The sequence below is a fragment of the Anabrus simplex genome, chromosome 8 (genome assembly GCF_040414725.1).
Source record: "Anabrus simplex isolate iqAnaSimp1 chromosome 8, ASM4041472v1, whole genome shotgun sequence".
Taxonomy (NCBI): Eukaryota; Metazoa; Arthropoda; class Insecta; order Orthoptera; family Tettigoniidae; genus Anabrus; species Anabrus simplex.
In genome coordinates, this window is record NC_090272.1 from 90816535 (window position 1) to 90842547 (window position 26013).

Sequence of the window (26013 nt, forward strand, 5' to 3'; positions counted from 1 at the left end):
AACCATCATACGCTCCTCTAACGATAAAAAATGATTCTCTTCACCCAAAATCACATAAACAGGCGGCTTTTTACAGTTTAGTTTATAGAGCTTTCAAAATCCCCCTTTCAGAGAGTAACTTAAAAAAGGAACTCAATTTTATAAAAGATCTGGCTTCAATTAATGGATATAAAATAAATATAGTCAATCGGATCATCAATAAAGTAAAACAAAAGTTAGTAACTAATCTTACTCCCGAAAAAACTAAGCAGTCCAAATTCGCAACATTTACATTCACCAATCCAGCCATTTTTCAAATAACTAATCCTATCAAAAAACGAGATGCGAATGTAGCATTCAAAACACAAAATACTAACAGAAACATTTTTTCAACCACAATAGTATTAAATTCCAACAAGAACCCTTATCTAAGTTCTGGCATCTATAGATTAACATGTGTAGAATGTAAATGTTCATATGTTGGCCAAACTGGCCGTAACTTTCTCACAAGATACTTAGAACACGTTAATGCTACAAAGCACAACAAACATTCTGCGATGAGTGCTCACATGAGAGAGTCAGGCCACCAATTTACAACCATAGAGAAAGACCTAAAAATTATAAAGAAGATAGAAAAAGGTAAACTAATGACAGAATTAGAAAATATTTATATCCACTTAGACCAGTATTTAAATAAGGAAAAAAATTTAAATGACGAAATTGAAATAAGAAATCCGTTACACGAACAATTACCGAAACTCTTAAAGACGCTTAATCTAGAAAAAAGTAATTTTGCCAAATTTTCATTCCCAAAACAACTAATAATCATCCAACATTAAAGAACCCAAACCCTCCCTGCGCTCCTACTAGACATTCCCCTTCCAAAACGACACAAACATTTCTCCTCCTACCCCTACTCCCTCCCCTCAACCCCCACCACCTCACTCTTACAACACAAGGAGTAGACACAGAACTGACAGTCACCACATAACCTCGGACAACACCAAACCGACAAACAGCAATTGGAGGGGTAAGTGAAGTTTCTAGAAGCACACTCTTAACTAGCAACACAAATTCCAATTACTTACAAGATTCCTTTTCTTGTTACAGACATTCAACAAGATAAACCAAGCAGCAGCTTTCAATACAAACGTTGATTTACGTCCCTTTCAATCATCGACATCTATAAGAACGTATCTTTTCAACAGCATTCGCCGAGGTCACATGACAACAAGCATTTAAATTTCTTGAAGACCAACATTTATCCTGTTATAAGTTCAATCATCAAATTGACGATAAATTTGAATCTTTATAGACTCTTATCCACAAGGGATAAATAACTTTTTTACCAGATCTCATTGCCAAGAAAATCCTCAAATTTAGCTCCTAAGATTGATTTTCACGTCTTTCTAGGATTTTGGACATAATATATATATTATTTATTTTATATTTTAGTACTCTCTCTTCCATAATTTTAATGTATCTTCCTATTAAGCACATGTAATTAAGCCATGTATACAAAGATGTTATATTTTATGATTTTTCTAATAGAATAAGTTTTAAGTTTGTCAAAAATGTTCTAATAGTTCTTAAGTCTTTATTTACGTAAATAACAATTATTTGAGATTCAGATTTGGCTGATGATGCTCTGTAAGGGAGCGAAACATGTCCCATATATAACTTTTTAACTAATGAAGTTATTTTAAATGTAACAACATTATAATGTATTGAACAGGTGGATTCATAATAAAACTTTATTATTGTATATCAACAGATTTCAATACGGATTAAAACATGAGATTAGTCACTTGCAACACCTGTTCTCATCCGGTTTAATGACTTCGAGGTGATATAGGACAAATGGCTTCCACTACTCAATTCTTCTTTAGGAGTAAACCCCTCTGGCAGTACTTGTTTCCAGAGTGATATAAGAAAGAATGCCTTCTCAATAATCTAACTCCTAGATTTTTAAGAGCCTACGACAAAAAACATAGGTCAACAATCCTAACACGAAACACCCATAATAAATGGAAAATTCTAAATTCCCATGGAGGGAATTAGATATTTTTCACCAATAGAGCATGTCAAAAATGTCAAAAACAAACAGATGTAAGGCTTTTCAGGCATTTGCTCTATTAACCAGCGTTTCGTCTTAGGTCTGACGCTAGACTCATCAGAGTGGGATGTGTCAGATCCTATCCACGGACACTGGGGTGTATGCAGGTGAACTTATCAGAGGCACAATCTGATAACTGCATACGGGAGATAAATCTCCACAATGGAATTATTGCCCGCCTAGCAATTCCGAATGGAAAATTCTAAATTCCCATGGATGGAATTGGATATTTTTCACCAATAGAGCATGTCAAAAATGTCAAAAACATATCAGATGTAAGGCTTTTCAGGCGTTTGCTCTATTAACCAGCATTTCATCTTAGGTCTGACGCTAGTTTCATCAGAGTGGGATGTGTCAGATCCTACCCACTGACGCTGGGGTGTATGCAGGTGAACTTGTCAGAGGCACAATCTGATAACTGCATATGGGAGATAAATCTCCACAATGGAATTATTGCCCGCCTAGCAATTCTGAATGGAAAATTCTAAATTCCTATGGAGGGAATTAGATATTTTTCACCAATAGAGCATGTAAGGCTTTTCAGGCATTTGCTCTATTAACCAGCGTTTCGTCTTAGGTCTGATGCTAGACTCATCAGAGTGGGATGTATCAGACCCTACCCTTTGACATTTTTGACATGCTCTATTGGTGAAAAATATCTAATTCCCTCCATGGGAATTTAGAATTTTCCATTCGGAATTGCTAGGCGAGCAATTATTCCATTGTGGAGATTTATCTCCCACATGCAGTTTTCAGATTGTGCCTCTTAAAAGGGCTTCTGATAAATTCTCCTGCATACACCCCAGCGTCAGAGGGTAGGGTCTGACACATCCCACTCTGAGTCTAGTGTCAGACCTAAGACGAAACGCTGGTTAATAGAGCAAACGCCTGAAAAGCCTTACATCTGATATGTTTTTGACACCCATAATAAAACCAATAAAATATGGCTGAAGGAAGAAATAAAGTTCCTATGTAGGAAAAAGACCTTTTTAAATAGTCGGCTCCACATGTCACACTTAGCCTCAGCGCGCAGTCTTCCATCAACTTATTGGGACAACTTTCTCAGGCACACACTTTACAAAATAGAAAACATTTCCACTAAGAAACTGGACAATCTCAACAAAAAAATAAAAATAGATAACCTCAAAAAAACACGCCAGACATAATCACTCCACATTGCCTAAGTTAAATGAGAAAGGCACACACCTGTTTCCAACACAAACAATGAAGTTCTCAGTGAACATATTTTCAATCCCCCCATCGTAAATATTTCCAAGACAACTTTCAATGAAACTGAAATAGAAATATTGAGCAGAGGTCCAAAATTTAATTGGAATCCGCAATCCAGATTCGAAGAATTAAACAAATTAAACACCCTAGTTACCGAAACGGAACACGCCATTAGTAAACTCCCCACACAACAACAAGATGAAATTAGATTTGAAGCCAGAAAAAGATTAACCAAACTAATTAACAACCATAAAGACAAACCAAACAATAACTCTTCCCAATGCCAACTAATCAACCAATTAAAAGAGCAAATAAAAACTAACAATCTCATACTCACACAAGTGAACACTGGAAATACTACTTTCATCTTAGACAAGGAGACTAAGTCATAAAAACCACCAACTTTTCTCAAGAAGGAAATCACAGAATAATAATAATTAAAAAACCCACCCAAAGAATACAGAAAAATCCAAAACTTTTACTTAAGAACACTTCATTTATACTCAGCGAACAAGATTCCAGTAAACTAACAAGTATGAACCCCAAGCTTCCTACAGGAAGGGTATTGCCTAAAATCCATAAAGAAAACACCCCTTAAAATCAATAATTAATTTTAGACCAAGCCTTAAATACAAATTAGCGCAATTCATCCAAAAATTTCTCAAGAAACACTATGTCCTTGAAACAGAAACTTCCGTTAAAAACACATTAGAGTTTTGTAACAACACCAAAAACCTCACAATTCAATCTTATCTTTCATTAGCATCCTTCGACATCAAGAATATGTACTCCAGTATTCCCTTAGATGAGGCCATTTCCATTATACAAAGTAACTTACAACAGCATAAGTAAACTATACGTCTAATAACTAAAGCGGGCGTCTGACATTTCGTAGAGGGAGGTCCTTTTACTGTCTGCCGTGGCGGGAAAAAAGGGAGTGGGGGTATGATTGCCATGGAAACTAGGGTGGGGCGACTGCGGTTGCCATGGAGATAAATTTTCTGGCCAGCTCGTCTTGCTGGGAGTTGTCAAACCTCTCACTTAACTTCCGAGTCACATCTTGTCGCAATTAGTTAAGTGTGAGTGGCATTCTATTTCTGTTTTGTGGCCGTTAGTAAGTATCTAACTGTTCCACCAGACTGAGCCAGGATCGAATCTGCTAAGTTGGGATCAGAAAGCCAGCGCTCTACTGCCTGAGCTTACCAGGCCGGTCCCTGTTAAAAATAACGGAACTTGAGACCAAGTCAGTCGCAGTCTGGCCGGTTGTGTCCCATTTGCGATCACTCCCATTACAGTGGAAAACAAGAATGTGAAGAAAGACCAGTTCATGTCCCATTTGCGATCACTGTAAAATTATCAGCAACCTGTCAGGGTTTTCCAACGTCAATGCAGTAAGGGGACTGCTAATTAGGGCATACTCCACACTACTGTGTGATAAGGATTCTCCCAACCCATACCCTCTCTCTTGAACGTTTTTTGAAGTAATATTAGTCTATACTTCTTAACATACTGTAATTGTTCCAGTTGTAGATATCCATCGTTGACGTAGCTTTTGTTGTTATGCTATCAGCGTGCTTACTTACGACATGCAGGTCAACAAGACGAAGAAAGGCAAGCCTTATGCTTTATATAATGGATACTCTTACAGAAATTTACGGAAATGTCAGGGATGTTTGGTGACACGGGTTTGTTTTACCGCTGGATTTACGTCGCAGCAACACAAGATAGGTCTTATGGCGACAATGGGATAGGAAAGGGCTTGCAGTGGGAAGGAAACGGCCCTGGTCTTAATTAAAGTACAGCCCCAGCATTTGCTTATTGTGAAAATAGGAAACCACGGAAAACCATCTTCAGGGCTACGGACAATGGAATTCGAACCCACTATTTTCTGAATGCAATATAATTTTTTCATGCTATCATTACAGAATTATCTAAACATTTTCTTAACATTATGTTCTGGAATCTTGTACATCTAATCCGAGCGTACAGACAAAAATTATAATTTTATTTATATAGGTGAAGGTAGGCTGAATGGCTGCGTGTTTTAACGCGCTACGGCTATGGAGCCAAGCTCTGCATTCGGGAAACGTGGGTTCGATTCCCACCATTACCTGTTCCCAGAATAGTTTTCTGTGGTTTAATATTTTCACTTCCAGGCAAATGCTGGTACAGTTCCTATCCATACGCCTGAGCTGAGTCCTTGCACCCCTTACCCAATTTCATTTACCATAAGACATTTCGTCTTCATTAGCTCCTCAACTGAGGTTGGTGCCAGGAAAAGCATCCGGCCTTAGAAACAGGCTGTATAAATTAATCTCATCTCATCCCGACCCGGTATCAAGAAACGAGACTGAGGAGTAAACATACATACAAACAGAGGAAAGTAGGCTAATTATATTTGAGCAGCTGCTTACTTAACGTAGGGGCTGCCTGGCTGAGGCGGTAAAGGCGTGCTCAGTTCATCCGGAAGGACGTGGGTTCGAATCCCCATCAGGATGTCGTAAAATTTAAGAAACAAGATTTCCATTTTCGGAGGTGCACATGGCCCTGAGGTTCACTCAGCTTACACCAAAAATTAGTACCAGGTTAATTCCTGGGGTCAAAGGCGGCCGGGCGTAGTGCTAACCACTCTACCCCATCACGTGCCGAGGTTACGGATAGTGGGAGCCTTTACCTTCCACCCTTCTAAGGGCCTTCATGGCCTGTACGGAGATGCCTTCGCTTTGCTTTGCTTTACTTACTTAACGTCTCAGTATGAATATTTGAACAGTTTGAGCATTATGTAAGCATTAATTTAATATTAATATTGTATAAGTAAGTGTAAGTTATGAGATGAGCTACAATTGCTTTAAGAAGGGTAGCACTATCGAAGAAGTTAAGTGTTACAGCAAAATCCTTTGTTTTGAAATCGGAAAGTGTAAAATTCAACGGTTTTAATACGCCCATCTTTTGTCCTACTTCTTAAAACTCATTTAACTGTCTTTACACCCACAACCATCTGGTAACTAAATAAAAGGTTTATTTGAGTCCTGTTTATTCTCTGCCAGTCCCAATATAAACGCATCAATTCAAAAATAATAAAGGTGTTTTTTAATCCACCAATTTTTTAATATTTTTTTTGCTATGGGCTTTACGTCACACTGACTCAGAAAGTTCTTATGGCGACGATGGGATAGAAAAGGCCTAGGAGTTGGAAGGAAGCGGCCGTGGCCTTAATTAAGGTAAAGCCCCAGCATTTGCCTGGTGTGAAAATGGGAAACCACGGAAAACCATTTTCAGGGCTGCCGATAGTGGGATTCGAACCTACTATCTCCTGGATGCAAGCTCACAGCCGCGCGCCTCTAAGCGCACGGCCAACTCGCCTGGTAATCCACCTATTCAGTACTTTTATTTTCACTTATAGTGGTTACATAAACAGACTATCAGTTAAATGGGACATGTTTCACCCTTAATTTAGGGCATCTTCAGTCTAAAAACAATCTTCAAGAATACATCTAATATTACATATGGAAGCTAAGAGTTTAGCTAGTTACAAATAATCGGGACATAAAAATGTGAAAAAATGATACATTATACAAACATGTTAATGGAGACACTGTCAATGATTAAACTATAATCTTGTCGGAGACTAAAACTTCTTCCATAAAAATTCTAATTAAAATATTTCATTTAAAATTGTTAGTGGAACACCACAGTGATAATAACAATGCCAACGACATGAGGGCGTGAACACAAGCACTAACATGAATGTCATAAATACAACATGTTCAAGGCCGCTGCTGAATTTGAGCATAAGGTGAAACACAAGCATCAGCTGAAATATTGTAGAAGTGGCCTTTAGCACCGGAAGGCTAAATTATTATCTGAAACCTTGTCAGGAAATGTCAGTAGATACTGGAAAATGTTCTCTGTAAGAGAAGGAAAGTATGAATTAAGAAGTTGAACGCAAGGAGAGAATTCTGATTACATAGTTTGGAACAGATGAGGACTTACATGTTAGTTGAAAGTTGTTATCTGTTATCAACTGTTGTATTGGTAGCCCTTCTGTTGGCTCTGAGTCTTGTATTATAACTGTGCTGCAGAGGCGGTACTGAACTCGGAGGGGAAGGAATAGGGGAGTGAGGATGGGTGGAGTTAACTGTGATGAGGCTGACAAAGGGGCGGAATCATCTGTTTTGCTGGAAGTAGGCCTAATATCTGTAGGTATGGGTGGAGTATTAGAGTACGAAGAATTAAATGTATGAGGTATCCTAAATTTATTTGAACTAACTGTCTTTAATAATTTTGGTGTTAATTCATGTGCTTTTACTGTCCATGATTTCATTAAGATTCTGATCCTTATTATACGTCCGATCTAAATAATTTGATATATAAATTTTCTAGTTCGTTCCAACATTCTCCCTTTATCTATGTTTCTAATTATCGCTAGGTCTTTCTCTAAGGATTCAAATCGGTGACCAGTCTCCCTCATATGCAAACTCATCGCCAAGTATTTCCTATGTTTTTCAGCGTTAACATGTTCCATGTATCGTGTCGTAAAGCTTCTCTCAGTTTGTCCAACATATGAAAAATTACACTGTGTACATTTGAGTCTGTATACTCCTGATCCCAAATAACGATTTTTGTCATAATTAACTTTTTTATGATTAAAGAGTATGGATTGGTTAGTATTAGTAGTTCTAAGAGCTATATTAAAATTATGTTTCTTGAACATGTTAGTAAACGCGTCAGTCTCAAATGGTATTTATAAGTAATTTAATGAGTTTCAACATATGATTCATAAGAATCCCAGTTTCGCCAGTTACTTGAGAGATGTCTTCCTGTACCAGTACTTCAGTGAGGAATTCCCTCACAGCAACCTGTCTGTATGTCAATGATAAGAGTGATAGCAAATGGGACAACACTACTTGGCCAGGTAGTCTACAACAGATCACAGCGGTCAGAATGAACGAGGGAACAAGTGAGCTGGAAGCGAGGGGTAAGAGAAAGGAATGCTGTAATGTGGCAACATCGTGAAATGGCACATGCAATGCTCCTCCCTTCAACCGTAGGTGTCAGATACCAACTTTAGTTATGCACACATCAACAAAATGGAGCACATTTTCTTTTGGACAAGATTTGTCGATGACACCTTCACAATTTTACATGGAAGACATACCAACAGCCTTACCATTCTGGAAGAGTTAAACAAATTATGCCCCCTTATACAGTTCACAATGGAAACAAAATCAAACTGTTCTCTAAATTTTCTAGACTTAACAGTCACAAGAAATCACTTCTTTTCTTATCACATATACAGGAAGCCCACACAAACCAACAACTTTCAGTCCACCCTAATTCCCACAAAAAAGCTGCTTTTTATAGCTTGGTCCAGAGGGCATTCAATGTACCATTATCTCATTCCAACCTATAAAAAAGAAATGGATACCATCAGGGCAATAACTTTTTCTAATGGATGTAACAGAAGGGTCATCGACCAAATAATATGTAAAATTCAAAATAAACCAAAATCTACTCTCATTAAAGAAAAGAAGCAAAAGGACAGTTATTCAGTTTTCATCTTCAACAACAAGTCCATATACAAAATAACAAACTTATTTAAAAGGCACGGAGTAAAAATAGCGTTCAGGACAACCAATATCAATCTATCCACTTCAACAATCCAGGAACCGTGAATAAATTGTACAAGTTTGGTAAATCAGGTATTTAGTGATTACAGTGTCAGTCTTGTTTAGCAAGCTATATTGGACAGATAGGGAGGAGCTTTAAAACCAGGTACATTGAACATATTAATGCAGTCAAACGTAACAGGCATTCTGCCATCGGAATACACATGCACGAATCCAATCATAATTTTCATGATATAGACAAGGACTTACAAATCACTCAAATTATGGAAAAGAGACCTCTGCTCAGTATCATGGAAATGTTCTATATATTTGGATCAACGAGTCAACTTAAATCACAATCTGAATGAATCCACCGAGAAAACTAACATACTTTACAAGACCATCCATCCCCTTATTCTCAAGACGTATCTAGGTAGAACAGCACGGCAATGAATCACTCTCTCACACCTCCTCCACAACACAGCCAATCCAAAGCAAGTCACCACCCCTCCCTCCCCACCTCTCAAAGCCAGCCATAAGCTCCTTTCTTTTTTCTTTGCTATCTGCTTTACGTCACACCGACACACATAGGTCTTATGGCGACGATTGGACAGGAAAGGTCTGGGAATGGGAAGAAAGCGGCCGTGGCCTTAATTAAGGTACAGCCCCAACATTTGCCTGGTGTGAAAATGGGAAACCACGGAAAACCATCTTCAGGGCTGCCGACAGTGGGATTCGAACCCACTATCTCCCGGATGCGAGCCATAAGCTCCAAGCAGACACAACGAGCAGTGCACCTCTTACTCTTCTTGTGCAGTTTAATGAAGGCGAGGGACAAGGTAAGTGCTATAAAACCACTTTCCAATAATTATATCCGAGCACACACACTAGTTCTCATTTCTTTTCTTTTTCCCTTGGACTTTCACCTTTTAAGATACAATGCCATACAACCAAGGCCATACCATCATTCAACTTTTATTTCAACAACAGTAACAGTCAACAGTTTCAACAACAAAGCAGATGTTATATAACAACGAAGGATGTTCCCCCAACCCCTCAGCTAATCGTTTTAACTGCAATCACCAGCACTTCACAAGACCATCAAAGATTATACAGGTTTTTACCATCTGCCAATGTTTCAACTAAGAATATCTGAACATTTTAACATATATATGCATTTTATACCCACTGTAATAAATAAGAACCTCACATATTCTGCAACTTCAAGTTTTCACACATTTTCCTAAAGCTCTGTTCAACAGTGTACAACAGTGTACAAACGCACTACAATTATCTGTGACCTAGATCCAAGAATTTTCTGTAAATAGTAATGTGGTGGTGTTGTTTTTTTTGGTGTCATATGTGTCTGGAGTTCCAGGAACTTTCTGTAAATAGAAATATGCTTTATGGTCATATGTATTTTATGTTACAACATTGTAAATGTATTTGAAGCAGTTTTGATGTTGATTTTTATTAGGATTCTTTGATTTTTTTATTTATTTATCACGAACTGATGATGATTCCAAGGGAATTGAAACCAGTTTTCGCTCAATAAATGTCATATTTTATACACTGTGTTAAATGGTGGAACATCCCTCGATTAATTCCAGTGATATAATTCGAACTTCTGGTTTGGTAGAGAGGGGTACTGTTCTCTTCATAAAGCTCTTCCTGGATCTTAGGCGAGATGTGATCACCTTGTGGTTATACATTGGATGTCTGGGATCTGACTCACTCTTGTGTCTCTCTTTCTCAGCTGCCACCTCGCGCTGAATAGATGGAGGCGCAATACCAGTGAAAGGGTAGATCATCTGCAGTGACAATACGGGTGGACTCATTGAGAGCTGTATCCATTAGCTTGGTATGGGCAGATGCTCCCCACACTGATGATCCGTACTCTCCTGCAGCAAAGCATAGTCCCAAAGCAGTTGAACACAGAACGAGGGTTTGCTCCCCGTATGTAGTATTAGTATATAGTATTGGTCAATAATGTTGAAATCCACGAGGAACTCCTTATAGGAATATAAATGATTTCTTACAAGCCTTTCAGAACTGCTAACTCAATGCACTAAATAAATTGGTTATCCAAATTAAATTTCTTACAAAAGTTCTGAAATATGTGAGTAATGGTGCCTCTTGCTCCTATCATCAATCCTAAAACTTCTATGGAGTCTAGATGATATTTCTCAGCGTAATGTGGAATTGTAGGTTTATATGTATCACATTTCTCCGTTTGTACATCATGTGGTTGAGTGGATGATGCCTCGGTTCTCACTGTGGGGTCTATTATGAACCCTTTACTTGAGCCCGGTGGTATAGCTATTGTATCAATCCAGCAGCCTGACTCAGCCAGAGACAATCAATGTACCTTCTCCTAGACTGTATAATGCTTTCCCCTTAGGGCTTCAGCAACCGTAGATTTTATACGATGATGTCGTGAATTCCGTAGTGTATCATTAAATGGACAAAAACCCAAGACATGACCAAGTGTTTCAATCTTGCTGTGGCAACGCTGACAATGGTTATTGTCTTGGAACCTGCCAGGTAATGCACAAAATGGAACTACACAGTTCAAAAAAAATTAGGGAAACATGTTTCTGAACGTATGTCATGCTCCATAAAGCAATACCTCACACCCAGGTATATTACCAAATTTATTCTTTACCACTGATACATACAAAATAACATTCACGTTCATTTTCAGAACACAAATGTAATGTCCAAATACGACGAAAACAAAGCGATAACAGTCTTCCAGGGTGGATTTTTATCACAGTTGGAGAGCTTCAGTATGGTGTATGTCCTCCACGAGCATTTATCACAGCTTGGCACCTACGTGGCATGCTCCATATAAGTCGACGGAGGTCATGTTGCGGTATCAGGTCCCATTCTTCAATGAGAGCCTGTTCAGGGTCTTGGAGAGTCTGTGGTGGAACAAGACGTCCATGAGAACTTCTGTCAAGCCTATCCCACACATGCTCGATGGGATTAAGGTCGGGACTCTCTGCTGGCCATTTCATCTTTTGAATGTCCAGTTCTCTCACAACAGCTCTGGTGATGCACGCTACATGAGCCCTGGCATTGTCGTGCACGAGTACGAATTCAGGGCCAACGCCGTATGCAGCAACCAACACATGCTGTAGCAGTATCTGCTCGATGTGCCCCACAGTGGTAAGATTACCACGGACGACAACAAGATTCGTACAGCCATCAATACTGATGCCACACCACACCATCACAGAACCTTGTCCGAATCGTTCACCTTCCTGGACAACATTTGGCATGTACTGCTCATCATGGCGTCTCCATACAGGGTGACATCCATCACACTGTGTCGGGAAATCTGGACTCGTCTGTGAACAACACAGGTCTCCATTGGCGAAGTTGCCAGTTGACGTGGGAACGGGCAAACAGAAGGCGAGCTGTGTGATATTGCTACGTTAAACGGGGCACTCAAACAGGACACCTGGGTCATAAGGACACTTCTCTTAAACGGTTCCTTACTGTCTGGTCAGACACCGTGACTCCAGTGCCCCTCCTGAGGTCTTATTGCAGTTCTCTGGCAGTTGCTGAATGATGCGGCAACGCACAGATGGTCAGATATTGGTCAACCTGTGGGGTTGTCATGCGTACACGACCTTGTCCAACCCCCATTGTGACCTGGCCTGTCTTACTAGTGACTCCACAAGCGGTGAATAACTGACGGAGAGACACTGAGATCCACAGCAACACGATGAAAAGTCCATCCTTCCTGAATCAAAAGTGATGGGCCTTGCGACTTGAACCTCGTTAAGATGTCTCATGGGATGTGCTGGTTGACGTACAATGTGCTCAAAATGACCGCAGTTATCTGTGTACCTCATAACGACACATGGGCGCATTGCTATTTACTTTCTTTTGAGGGGTCACCTGACACTTTAATGCATGACTACGCCTACAGATGGAGTATAACTTCGATTTGACATACCCTGAGTAGCTAAGGTCTCAAGGTATGCTGTACAACCGTTGGAGCCCCATCTACCAAATTAACGTTTACATATCAGACGATACAAGACATGTTCCTCTAAATTTTCTGAACTGTATACATTTTCTATCAGTTTTATGGCATTTCTCCAGTTGCTGCTGGTTAAACCTTTGGGTTTTCTTACTCACTGGTTGGCTGGTGTGTATTCCTTACATAGTATAACACCCTTACCCAAAGTGGTAACACACACTCAAGGATTCCTAAGTATGTTGGTCGAAATAGTACACTGACATGAATTCCACAAATAAAACAATCTTGATTGTATCACAGCATTCCTAAAACAAGGCATATCTCAACAAATAGTAAATTAGCACACACTGAGACATAAAAACATATAAAGATACTGTTAAGAGGACTTTTTTTTTTCATCCAGAACTATAAAAATTAATCAAATTCAGACAGCCTGCGTGATCACCACCACCATTTTATAGGAGGTGGTTATTTATTTAGATAGGAAGTCCATGCCTTCAATTGTTGTTTTCTCACATATTTTTCAGCGCTTTGTCACAAAGAATGCTTCTTCCATCACAATTTCTATTATATTCCTCTGAAACTTCACGAAATCTTCCAGTATGTATAAGAATTAAAAATACGGTATTAACTTTATCAAAAGAATACATAGTACCTACTACATTTCTTGCCTGGCAAAATGCAGAGTAACTATTCATTTTAAATTGTGAAGAACCAGCTGTTGACATTTCAACTTCAGCATCAAAAATTGTGATGCAAACAGAATTTTCCATGTTGCATAGTAAAATAAAAACATTTCTTAAGACTATATACAATATTAGTGGTTAAAATTTGGCAGTGATCACTGACAAAGTCCAAAATTTCAGCCTTGCCCCCCCCCCCCCCCTTCCCGCACGTTCACTGCGTATTAGCAGAGCGTGACATACCCGCCAACCTGAGCAAAGTATTTGTGTGTAACTCTTTAAAAGTTGTAATTATTAAACTTTTGTACACTGGTAGGACGAGTTCTATCGATCTCGTGGACTTATCTCACTCATGCGCCTGGTGCGTGATCCGCACAGTGGTTAAAATCGAGAAGTAATGCTGGTCACCAGACGGATCATGCGCCACGCCCGTTGGTAGATTACTATGCATTATTTACCACGGATAGCAAACAAATGCATAAAGTATGTTTCAAACATAAATCTATTTATATTTACACTTCTCTATTACAGAATTTGACAAACAAAAATGAAACCCTTTGGCCGATAGAAGTGATCAGTATAACAAGAATGAAACTCTATAGCTATCACAAGCGCTAAATCAATGTAACAACAATCAGTCTTTCTTTAGTGAACAGTGGGAACTACAAAAATGACAATAATGTAAAACTATAACTGAAGAGAATGACCATCTAGAAGTCGAACTTGTCCCACGATCATTACTTATATTCATGATATTCCCTAAAGCAAGGCGTTATGCAAAAACCTGGAAAGCCCGGGCAAGCTGAACAGCCAAAATTGGAGTCCTTCCTGATTTTGTACTTTTGGCTGCAAAGTCTACATCATTTTCTCTGTGTCTTGTTGTTCAGCACTTGAGGCAAGTACTCTGGCAAGTGAATTGCATGACATTCACTTTCTGCTGGCTCTGGTAACAAGTTTGAAACTATCTCCAAGTGAAAGTCATGGAGATCAAATTTATTTTCTCTGCTGTACATGTTGTACAGGAAATACGCATTATTCAACATCATATGAAATATATGTATCCCCAGTTTCTTGTACCAACAAATTGATTTATGGATCTGTGGATAATAGGCCAACATCTGATCCTGCCTATCAACGCCTTTTATATGTTTGTTATACTCCACAACAATTTTGGGCTAAAGTTTCTTCTGTTTACGCTTGTTTGTGGTCTCAACCAAATCACCTTCATATTCGCTGGAGATTATGAGAACATCTCTTTTATCTTTCCACTTACTAACACATATCCCTTCCTGTGTGTAACGGTTGATCACTTCACCCCTCTTCAACCATTTGGCTGCAACTTCTGGTGGGTTTCCCTTTTTCTTTGCTTGCAGAGTTCCAGTACAGTAGGTCTGCTTTTGGAGAAGCTCTTCTGTAAGGCTAACAGAGTTGTAAAAATTATCCACGAAGAGGGAATGGCCTTTCCCTTCCAGCCCTGCCAGCAACTTGTTCATCACTTTTGCAGCATGCCCCTGACCACTAACCTCAGTATCTTTACTGCCACCGTATATATGAATTGCGCGGATAAGGCCACTTGGCCGAGCTAAAACACAACTTCATTTATGGCGTTTGCCTTGAATATATTGTTTCCAATGCAACTGACCTCTCCACAACACCATACTCTCGTCTACGGAGAGCTCGCGGGATGGGTGACACAATTCTTTCATTTTATTATTGAAATAATCCATCATTGGGCAAATTTTGTAAATTGGATCACCCGAGCTTCGCTCTCTTTGGAAATGTAAACATCTCAAAAGCAGTAAAAACCTATCTCTTGATATGAATTTTGAAAACAACAAGTTAAATAAGTAATGTTTCTTCCAACAGTCATTTATACGGTTCAGGCGAATCAATCCCATATGAAACACTATGCCTATGAAAGTTTTCATTTCATCAGCAGTGGTGTCCTTCCAATCACTGATTCTCAACCTTTTTCCCGTGCTCTCAAACAGAAAGTACTTTGAATAGTCACCTGTAGCGATTGCAGTGATTCTTCACCTGGAGCAGTGAGTTGATTGTCTTCATGTGAAGGAACGTCAGCACTAGCTTCAAGATTCCTACTGGTTTCATTCTCATCCAAACTTTCCGACTCGATTTCTGAGTCGAAAAACTCCATCTCATCATCCGACTCATCTCCGATATCATCAAGAGATGTCACAATATCTCTATCATTACAGAACTGCCGAGGCGGTATTCCTTCTGCTGAATCGCGCCTCTTAGGGGGTGGGTCTCGTGATGTTGAAGGAACCACATTGTCGGTCATCTGAAGAAAATATAAATAAAATGATAACATACGCATCACGACTCAATAAAAAATGATTACCGCAAGTTCTTTCAAGTTACTTATAAATACGATGCAAGAATAATGATGACAATTACAAGTTCAGTTCTTTTACTGAACATATTGCAGTAGTGGAATTTATTTATTTCAAAAGCGGAATCACTCATAATTCTCTTGAAGTAATAATAAACAGAAAATGAAGTGTCTTACTCGCACTGAAATGGTCTTGCAGCTCAAAGGTCCCATAAATGAATGATGACGTATGACGATAACTCAGGAGAGGAAATACGCCGGAAACGGATTACGCATGCGCAAACATGACTACGGATGAATCTGCTAGTAGACTGGACTTACACGATGTGCGGGATGATAATCAGAGCCTTTATTACCATGCAGGAAACCTGTGATTCACATTTCCTAGCAACCGTCCCATGACGCGCTAGGCGCGTGCTCCACACGTGCTTATAATGTAGCATCACGCGCCCAGCGCATGATCCGCATTGAACGTGTAAAGGAGAAAATCAAAGGGTTATCATCCTATTATAAAGAAACTACAACCACACATTTCAGTATGTACACATTTATTTACAAAAGATACAAACATGGAACACAGTGTCTAATAAAAATATACATTTAGAACTCTGAAATGGCTTTGAATTGTTCAATCTGTACAAGCTCATGTCACACATAGAGTGGCTCCAAAAAGTGGTGGTCTGAACATAGTCATAGTAATTTTATTTTGATTGTACTATCTTATGAAATGCTGGTTTGCCTGAGTCTAGGATGAGCAGGAAATTGGTGGTAGAAATATTAACCACCTCAGGTATGCTGAACTAACCTTGCTGGCAGAAAGCAAGGACCTTTGATATGACAACAGGACGTAAAGGATAAAAGTGCAAAGGTTTGGTTGTTCTTATATCAAGATCACGGTGAAAGCAGAAAAAACAGATGTTAAGATTAAAATTAACAATGAAGAAATAACCGATGGTTGCGGATTTCATTTTCCTTAGATCTAAAATTAATCAAAAAGGTCAGCACACTCCTGAAGTCAAGTGGTGGCTTGCACTTGGAACACAATGATAAGCCTGACAATTATCTGGAAAAGCAGGAACATTGCCGAGGCACTCAAATGCAGATCGGTCAGTGCCAACGTTTATCCTATAGCTCACTTATGGCTGTTAATCTTTTCACTGCTGAGTGTTGATGACGAGGCGAGCCCTCTGTGCTGCATTTTTAAAAAGGAAGTGGCACTTTTACAGATACATATTTACTGATACTATTAATGGCATGCATATCGCCCCCTTAGCCCTGCAGCCCAATACGGTGTCGGGGTTGAAGCGACATATTTTACACCGTTTTACGGCCGGATGCCCTTCCTGACGCAAACCTCAGTTGAGAAGATAATGGGAAATGAATGATGGTGAATGAAACTGGTTAAGGAAGTGGAAGGAATTGGCTGTGGTTTATGAATAAGAACTGTCCCGACATTTTTTGGGAGTGCAAAAGGGACCTCCCCACACCAAAAAACATTCTCAGGATAGCTGACGGTGGGGTTCGTAGCCACTCATCTGCCGAGTGCAGAGCTTGGCTCCATAGCCGTAGCCATAGCTCGGTGATACTATTACTGAAATAATAATATAAAATTGTTGATCCAAGAACTGGTATTTTCAAAATAATTTACATTTGGGGAAAAAATAATTCATCTGTGGAAGGGATGACAATTCCACACGAGATTCATCATTACTAATTTGTCTTGCACTTTCTTGTAGTTCATTATCACCACTTAGATATTCTCCATCTTCATTATCAAAATATAGCACTCCAGAATCACTATTTATGAGGAGACATTCAATTTCTTCGTCAACAAGAGATGAATGTATACTTCAAGACGCCATGATGGCTACACGTTAGCGGGAAAGATGTTCCACTCCAACGAAGCTGAAAAAACACCAGATCGCTTTCAAAACACGCGAAGTGGAGTGGTATATCTGCCGTACAGAACTTCTTTGAGCATTTCCACGGAATCTCAAAGCATGACAATATATCGCGTTCATTTGTGAGATCGGTGAAGTACGCACTGCACCAAAACGTATATATACGGGTTTGGCGGACAAGGCACAGCGTTCAATAACGTATATATACGGGTTTGGCAGTGAATGGGTTAAACATGGATCCTGAAGAAAGCTGACAAGAGAAAGATAAATGCACTAGAGCTTTTAATGTTGGCGATGTCTGCAGAATACTGTGGATAACTAGAGTTAGTATCAAGAAAATCCTGGGCTAGGTCAATATAGGAATCTCCTTGGAAGGGAGTATAGGTAAGTAGGCGAGACATACTGAGAAGTACCTCACCATAAAAGGATCTCGTGCTCAGAATGGTGGGTGGCAAAAGATGAACTAGAATGCGAAGATCACATTGGTTGGATGCTGAACTGAGAGAAGCTGCTCGGAATAGAGCTGAATGGAAATGCATGATCCATGGGCTGAACTTGACTGAACAGATGAAAAAAGAGAGAGATCTCATGTAGACGGTTCATGAGCATCAGTATGATCAGTACACACATCATGTTTTCAAGGAGCTCGGAAATAACATCGTGCTCTGAACATCAAGATATAACATGAAAGATGACATCAGCAACACATATCTAACTGCATCGATATAGAAGTGTTCAAACTGTGCAGTCTTACTTCTTACACATTGTTCATAATGGTCCTGTGAATTGCTGAACATACTGATGAACACACGTTGGTGCAAGGACATAAAAGAAAAGGAGCTTTTTCTCATAATTTGAGAACGTTGCTAGCTGGGTCATCTGAATGGATGGATTCATTTAGCATATGTATCAATAATAATGCAATGTTTTAATTTCAGTTAGGGTGGTTTAAGTAACACTCAATGTCTTGAACCTACATTACTCAAATTTTCAGTACTGTATCTCAAAGTAACTTTGATTTTCTTGCTGTTTGTCCTATTTTTCATATGTATTTATTTCTCTGTTACTCAAAATTCCATTGCATGAATTTTTCGATTTATCAAAGCAAAATTTTCCTCCCTAGAAGCAGAAAATATTCTGTAACTCAAATTTTATACAATTTAACTCTGCAGTACATAAGTAGACTACATGAGTGATAGAACAGTCAAGATACAATTAAGGACAGAGAAATGAGGGATGTGGAAGTGACTGGACCTTTCGGATATGGAAAAAGGAATGAAGAGGTAGAGGAGTTAGTGGATTTTTGTGTGAGAAATGTGTGGCCAATAACATGGTTCAGACAGAAGAATAGTAAAAAGATTACAAGATATGGATGGGGAGACAGAAGGACAAAGACAGTAATTGATTACTTATTGCTGGAGAGAGCATATCGTAGACAGGTTAGATGTAATAGCCTTGCCAGAAGTAGCCTTTGATGGAGACAATAGAGGAGTGGTAGCAAAAATAGTGAAAATGAAATAAATGAGAGAAGAAAATAAAAGTATGGAAATTAAAAGATACACAAGAAAAAGAACAATTCTAAAATAAATTTAAACAACACATACCAGAACTGAGATGGAGAATGTGGAAGTGGAATGGGACATGTCCAAGAAGACATTACTGTAAGCTGTGCAGAGATTGCCTGTAGCACAATAGCTGAAAGAGTGAAATGTAAAATGGTGGAATGAGAGGGTAAAGGAAACAGTGGAAACTAAAACGAAAGCATGGCAATTATGGAATATGCATAAAGCAGAAGAAAATATCAGGAAATGGAAGGTAGGTGCAAGAAAGTAGTAAGTGAAGAAAAGCTGGGAAAGATCTATACGACAGTTGGAAGAGGATGTGTATAGCGGTAAAAGGATGCTATATAAACTTGTAAGAAAGAAAGAGTTTATTTTGTAACGAGTTTAATGTCGCACTAACACACTTAAGGATTTTGATGTTGGAAGGATGGGAAAGAACTAGGACTGGGAAGGTAACAGCCATGGCCTTAAGGTACAGCCCAAGCATTTTCCTGATGTTAATATGTGCAAGCAGTGTACAAATATTACTGCAGCAGTGTCCAGACACACATGGAGAGAACAGTGGTTTTAGAATGAAACTGGTCTATGGCAAAGAAGTGTACTGCACCACTGTTATTCACAATGGTTATGAATGAAATTGTGCAGGAGACAAAAGTAAAATACGCAGACAGGAAGTTGAAGGTAATGAATTTTGTGGTGTGGGGAGCAAACAGAGGGGAAGTAAAAAGGGAGACTCGACATACAAAACTGTTGAAAAATATGAAATGAAAATCAGCGTGGAAAAGAGCAAGACTATTGACTAGAGGAGACAGGGGAAGAAAAAATAACAGGACAAAACCTTGAAACTGTGGAGAGCTTCAATACTTGGGAAGTGAACTGATGCAGGATGCAGGGCTTGACATGGAGATAAGTAAAATGTTTCAATAAGGAAATGCATCGTACCAGAGTGTAAGAAACCTACTGTGGTGGAAGGAAATACCAATGAAGTGTGAAAAGGTGACGTACACATCCTACTGCCCAATACTGTCATGCAGTGCATGCAGCAGAAACCTGGACACTGACAAAAGGATAAGAGGATAAATTCCAGGCCAGTGAAATGTTTCTAAGATGATAGGAAAGACAAAGACAGGATGGAATAAGAAATTAGGACATCAGGAAGTAAACCAGAGTGGAAAAGATTTTCAACAGAATGGAGAGGGATTAAATTAGATAGTTTTGACATGTTAACTCTTGATTTAGATGTTGATTCCCATAGGTACGCTTCACGGGCGGAAACATATATATATGCTCTACATGTCTTTTTCTCCGGGCGGGAACATATATATGTCTCGTTTGAATTTCGCGGTTTTACTAGTCGGGGAGGTACACAAATATGCTCACAGATGGCAGAAGTTGTTCCTGCAACTCTACTGATGACGAAAATCCCCTCAGTATCTGGCAATAGTTTTTCTCTTGATAGTGAGAGATGTGTAATATACATGTTGAGTTATGCAGTTTTTTGCGCCCGTACTTACTACGTACTTTCGAGGTTTTCCGGTGAAATGGCATTGCAAAAACAGTTTAGCGATACCAATATAATGGCAATATTGGATGATACAGAAAGAGAAGTGTCAGATTTTAGTGTATGGGACTCTGAAGTCTGAAATTCTTTCTCCATCTTATCTGAGAGCAACAGCCACACAAGTGACACTAGCAGTGAAGTAAGGAATAACAGTCCTGGAACTACGACTACTAATCCCGTTCGTAATATTGATGAAGGGCCAATGTTGCCGTCAAACTTTGATACTGAAACACACCCTATAGAATATTTTATGTTATTTTTGTGGAGTATGGGTTCAACTTCTGTGACTATTCTTTGACTGATTTTTCCCTTTTTTGATGAACAAAAACACAAAATGAAAACAAAACATCATTTGAAAGTAGCTCTCTGTACATACATTTCATAATAGTAGATTAATGTGTACCAAAAAGTGTAGCAGTGCTAAGGCTCTGCATTCGAGAAACACGCAAGTTCGATCCCCCCCCCCCCCCCCCCCCCGTCTGCTTTCCTGAGAATGATTTTCTGTGATTTTCCATTTTCACTTCCAGGCAATTGCCGAGACAGCTAATATTTGTAGGCCAGAGCAGTTTCTTTCCAGCTAATTACTCAATTTATTCCACCATCATTCATTTCATCTTCATTAGCTCCTCAACTGAGGTTGATGTCGAGAAGGGCATCTGGTCATATAAATGCGCAACATAAATTCATCTCACCTCATCCCCGACCCCGTTTCAGGAAATGGAAATAATGAATAGACATTCAGAGGAATAATATGTACTTAAAATTAACCATTGTGAGATCATATCATGGAGTGTCCCTTGTGCCAATTCTTCCATTGAAAAAATTAGATTATATTTAGTTTTCAGACCACTTCAAATTTTAGTTTCCACTCTTAAACAAGATATGTGGTTAATTTAAGGTATATTTTCATTGTTTAAGTTAATATTCTAAAATTTTCTATGCGTTTTTTTATTTTCATTTTTTTTTTGCCACCTACGGCCATGAATTACCGCGGCCCGTGAAGGGTTAACCCTGGAGAGGGCGCGTAAAAATAATCATGTGAGGAGGCGCGCACAGTGTTTTAGCCCTAATATGAATAATTTTGCAAATTATTGGTATAATATTACTAGAGATGTAAATTTTAATGTATTTCTTATGTCTTTGTTTTCTTTTCTTGGCTGATGATGACATACAATTTTTGTCGAAACCGGTGCCATATGACTAAATAAATTAAATGTGAAGATTTAACAGACTTGTACAATCTACCACATCATTTTCTTCAGTATTGAATACATGGACCTTATAATTCCCTTGTTTATTTGTGTTTTAGACCGGGTCATGAAAACAATAGCATAAATTAAGCAAAAACTACCTATTTACCCGAATAATCCCCGCCATCGAAAAATGCCCGCACCCTCACTTTAGAAAGGCTCATTTTGAAAAAAAATGAAATGAACTAAAATTCCTTCCATAGAAAGAGTAATGTAGGCTTAAACAAACAAACATACATTCCGTATCACTCCGCGAGGTCCACGTGGTCTTTACGCAAATATGAACATATAAATTTACAGATACAGTGGAACCTTGATTCTCCCTTTTCCGAGGGACCATGAAAATAAAACACAGGAAAACGGAAAATCCGGGAATGAATGGAAACCATCAACAATTTGACTAAAAATCACAAAAATGAAATATGTATAATTATAATCTTACAAAAACCCCTAAACTAAACCAAACCAAACTAGAGCCCCAACGGGACTTTGCCTGCCACGCGACCGCTGCTCAGTTCGAAGGCCTGCAGATTACGAGGTAACGCATGGTCAGTGTGACGAATCCTCTCTGTCGATATTCCTGGCTCTCTAGATCGGGGTCGCCATCTCACCATTAGATAGCTCCTCAGTTAAAGGTAATCATGTAGGCTGAGTGGACTTGGAACCACACTTATATCCATGTAAAACTGCCTGACCTGGTTGGAATCGAACCCGGGCCCTCTGGATGAGAGGCAGGCATGTCAGACCATGAAACCGCATTCATTACTTCATATTCAATTTTACTGGGGAATCTTTGTCAGTTTCCAGTGAAAACTTCTTTCAGTTCAGCAATTTTGATTAGCCAAACTCTTTGAAAAATCTATTAACGCAAAAAAAAAGTCAAACAACCACAAGTAGTTTTTAATTCTCTCATCTAATAAAATAAAGCACATTAGATACAAAAGCGGCCAACATGATGGCAAACTCCTTTCTTTTCTTAACCCTTTCGCACTCAGCGCGCCGATGAGAGGTTATGGTGAAAACGCTCACGGCGCCAATACATCGGCTGTCTTATTTACGGATTTTGGTCATTTGCGTAGCTGTTAAATCGTAACAGATGATCGTGACGGTACATGAAAGCGTTGAATTTGCGTTTAACTCAACAGATATATCCACCAGCCCTACAAAATATTTTTATTTTCGACAAATGAAATCTGTTGACTGTGAATGTTTATGTTGTGGTTATTTGAAGTTGTTATTGTGTGGATCTGTTTTGATTGGCTTACGAATACAACAAGTTGATCTTTCTATGAGTTTTGTTTATAGTTTATTTCGTTTCTTTGGTATATCGTGTGTTCGATGTACTTCGTAAACTACAATTTTACTTCTTTTCATAACTCCGTTGTTGCATGTGCTTGCGTCATCTTTTTATAGTAATGGCTAGGCCATATTCAAGGCCGAATGAGGCCGATATCCTTGAATTTTCAGATGATTTAGACAGTAATAATGACCTTCTTTTGCCGAAAGTGATTCCCGTTATGTGGGAAGTGACACGGTCATAACTGCTCACGGTGCATCGGACCGCGAGGCCCTGACATCGATGACCGTTACATGTACACTGAATAACTTTGTGCAATGCTTCACGAGTTAATTGCAGCACACACATCATATTGATATCAAATTATTCAGAATTAAATGTTCTTTCATTCACGTCTAAGAGTAAAGAAGGAAGACGCAACAATGTCTAATTTTTCTGTCATTGAAAACTATTTTTAAAATTTATTTTTGAAATTTAATAATTTTTTTTGGGCTTAACCAATAACAATACGTCCAAGGTGTATTCATTTCTGAAATGCTCATAGTTTCCTGTATTAGTGTGATTAATTTTATTTTAATGTGTGTTAAACTCTTTACGTGTTGAATTTTTGTAATTTGCTTTGGAAAATCACAAAAATTAGTCTGAGTGTCTTCGAGCAAACATCTGCATATAGGCTGAGTGCCAAAGGGTCAATCTTTCATTGTAATTTGGTCTCCGGTATACTGTTCGTAGGCAGTTTCTGGAAATCTTGTACCGCGTAAATTAGGCCTACATCGACTTTTAAAAGTTACGTTGAACTCAAAAACGTGGTTTTGAATGTAAGTAACGATTCTCAAAAGTTCTCGAATGCATTATACTCAATTCTGCCCATCACTAATCCAATCAAATTGGAAAGATGAAAGAAATATCATCAAAACTTCAGAAATTATGGTTATTCGTGACCTCGAGGTCATCTGGAAAATTAGCTCACTGCACATGTCAGTATGAGTTGGAAATGATACAAACCATTTAAATGTAACGTGCGTAAATAAAACGACTGAGGTTTTTGGAATTTTAACATGAAAACGTAAAATTCCCAGTCTTACATTAGGACCTAAACATAATAGGCAATCCCAAGACCTCCCATGGCCTTCTTTTTTAATGTAAAGTGCAACATCTGTTCTGGTCTCGCTAACATAATTGTTTACGATAATATTAAAATACTAAATTTGTGTTAAGAAGGAGCAGTTTCGATTCCTGCCTGAAAGCCCAGTTACTCTACAGTGCCCTGAGGAAAGTGCCGAAAACTTGTTCGGCAGTACGATCGAAAAAATGTAAAAATATAAACATCTAACCCTGGACATGATGTGGACGTTTTATAAGTGCGAACATTCGACGAAACTTGTTCCATCTTCAAATAATAATGTTATTTGTTTTACGTCCCACTAACTACTTTTTAAGGTCTTCGGAGACGCCGAGGTGCCGGAATTTAGTCCCGCAGGAGTTCTTTTACGTGCAAGTAAATCTACCGACACGGGGCTGTCGTATTTGAGCACCTTCAAATACCACCGGACTGAGCCAGGATCGAACCTGCCAAGTTGGGGTTGGAAGGCCAGCGCCTTAACCGTCTGAGCCACTCAGCCCGGCTGTTCCATCTTCAAGCAGAGCTGAGCTGTCGAAATGCGCCATGTCTCCTTACAGTTGTTGTGGCTACCCTCTGCTTCATGCAAGTTCACCACCGATCGCTTTTCCAGTACTGGTACAGTACTTGCTCTAATTATCGCAATGACGGGGCAACGCTAAGATCCATAAGTATGCCATAGCCGTCCTTTCGTGAGGTACAGTTTATTAAAAAACAATTGATCGAGGATTTAGCATTGATGGGACTGGAATTTCTGGACAGTTGATCCGGGAAATCGTTTCTTCGAGGAACGGATAATGTAGGATTTTTACAACGTAATTTAATTACAATGCTCGCGTGACTACGTAATTCTGCATATTCCGGGAATACGTAGTTTCCGGGAACAGATAATCGAGGTTCCACTGTATAGCTACTTTGCCTGAGATGAAAAAATACATTATCACTGCTATGAAATATATTTTCCATGAAAATGAGCAAGTAGGTCTAATTACGTGACAGGTATTTCATTAATCTGAACTTGCAATAGGCTCGATACCCTGTAGATTGAAAGATTCGTTCTCTTTTGCATCACTAGAGTCCTCTCCTGAATTACTTACAAATTCGTCACACACCACGACTAAAGCAATTCCCACGCGGTCTCTTTCTACATGGTGGTGGATAATTTTTTTCAAGCAATGTAAACACTTGACACAGATACACTGGTGCATTCCAATGTTCATCTAAAACACTTTTCACACATGGTCTCTTTTTACTGTTGTACTAATCAACAGTGTATACATCTGTTATAGTTATTCACTGAATTGCTTATACAGACCATGACCCTCGTATAAGCGTTGTATAGGAGCAAGTAGCGGAAA

At 38.9% G+C, this 26013-nt stretch overlaps 1 protein-coding gene across 1 annotated transcript in view; it reads right to left on the minus strand.

Moving 5' to 3' along the window:
- Positions 1-6643: 6643 nt before the first annotated feature.
- Positions 6644-26013, minus strand: part of IntS9 (integrator complex subunit 9) — a 157765-nt gene continuing 138395 nt past the window's right edge. The window contains exon 14 of the mRNA XM_067152914.2: positions 6644-7233. The gene's annotated coding sequence lies outside the window, so the exon portion shown is untranslated. The remainder of the gene's footprint in view (positions 7234-26013) is intronic.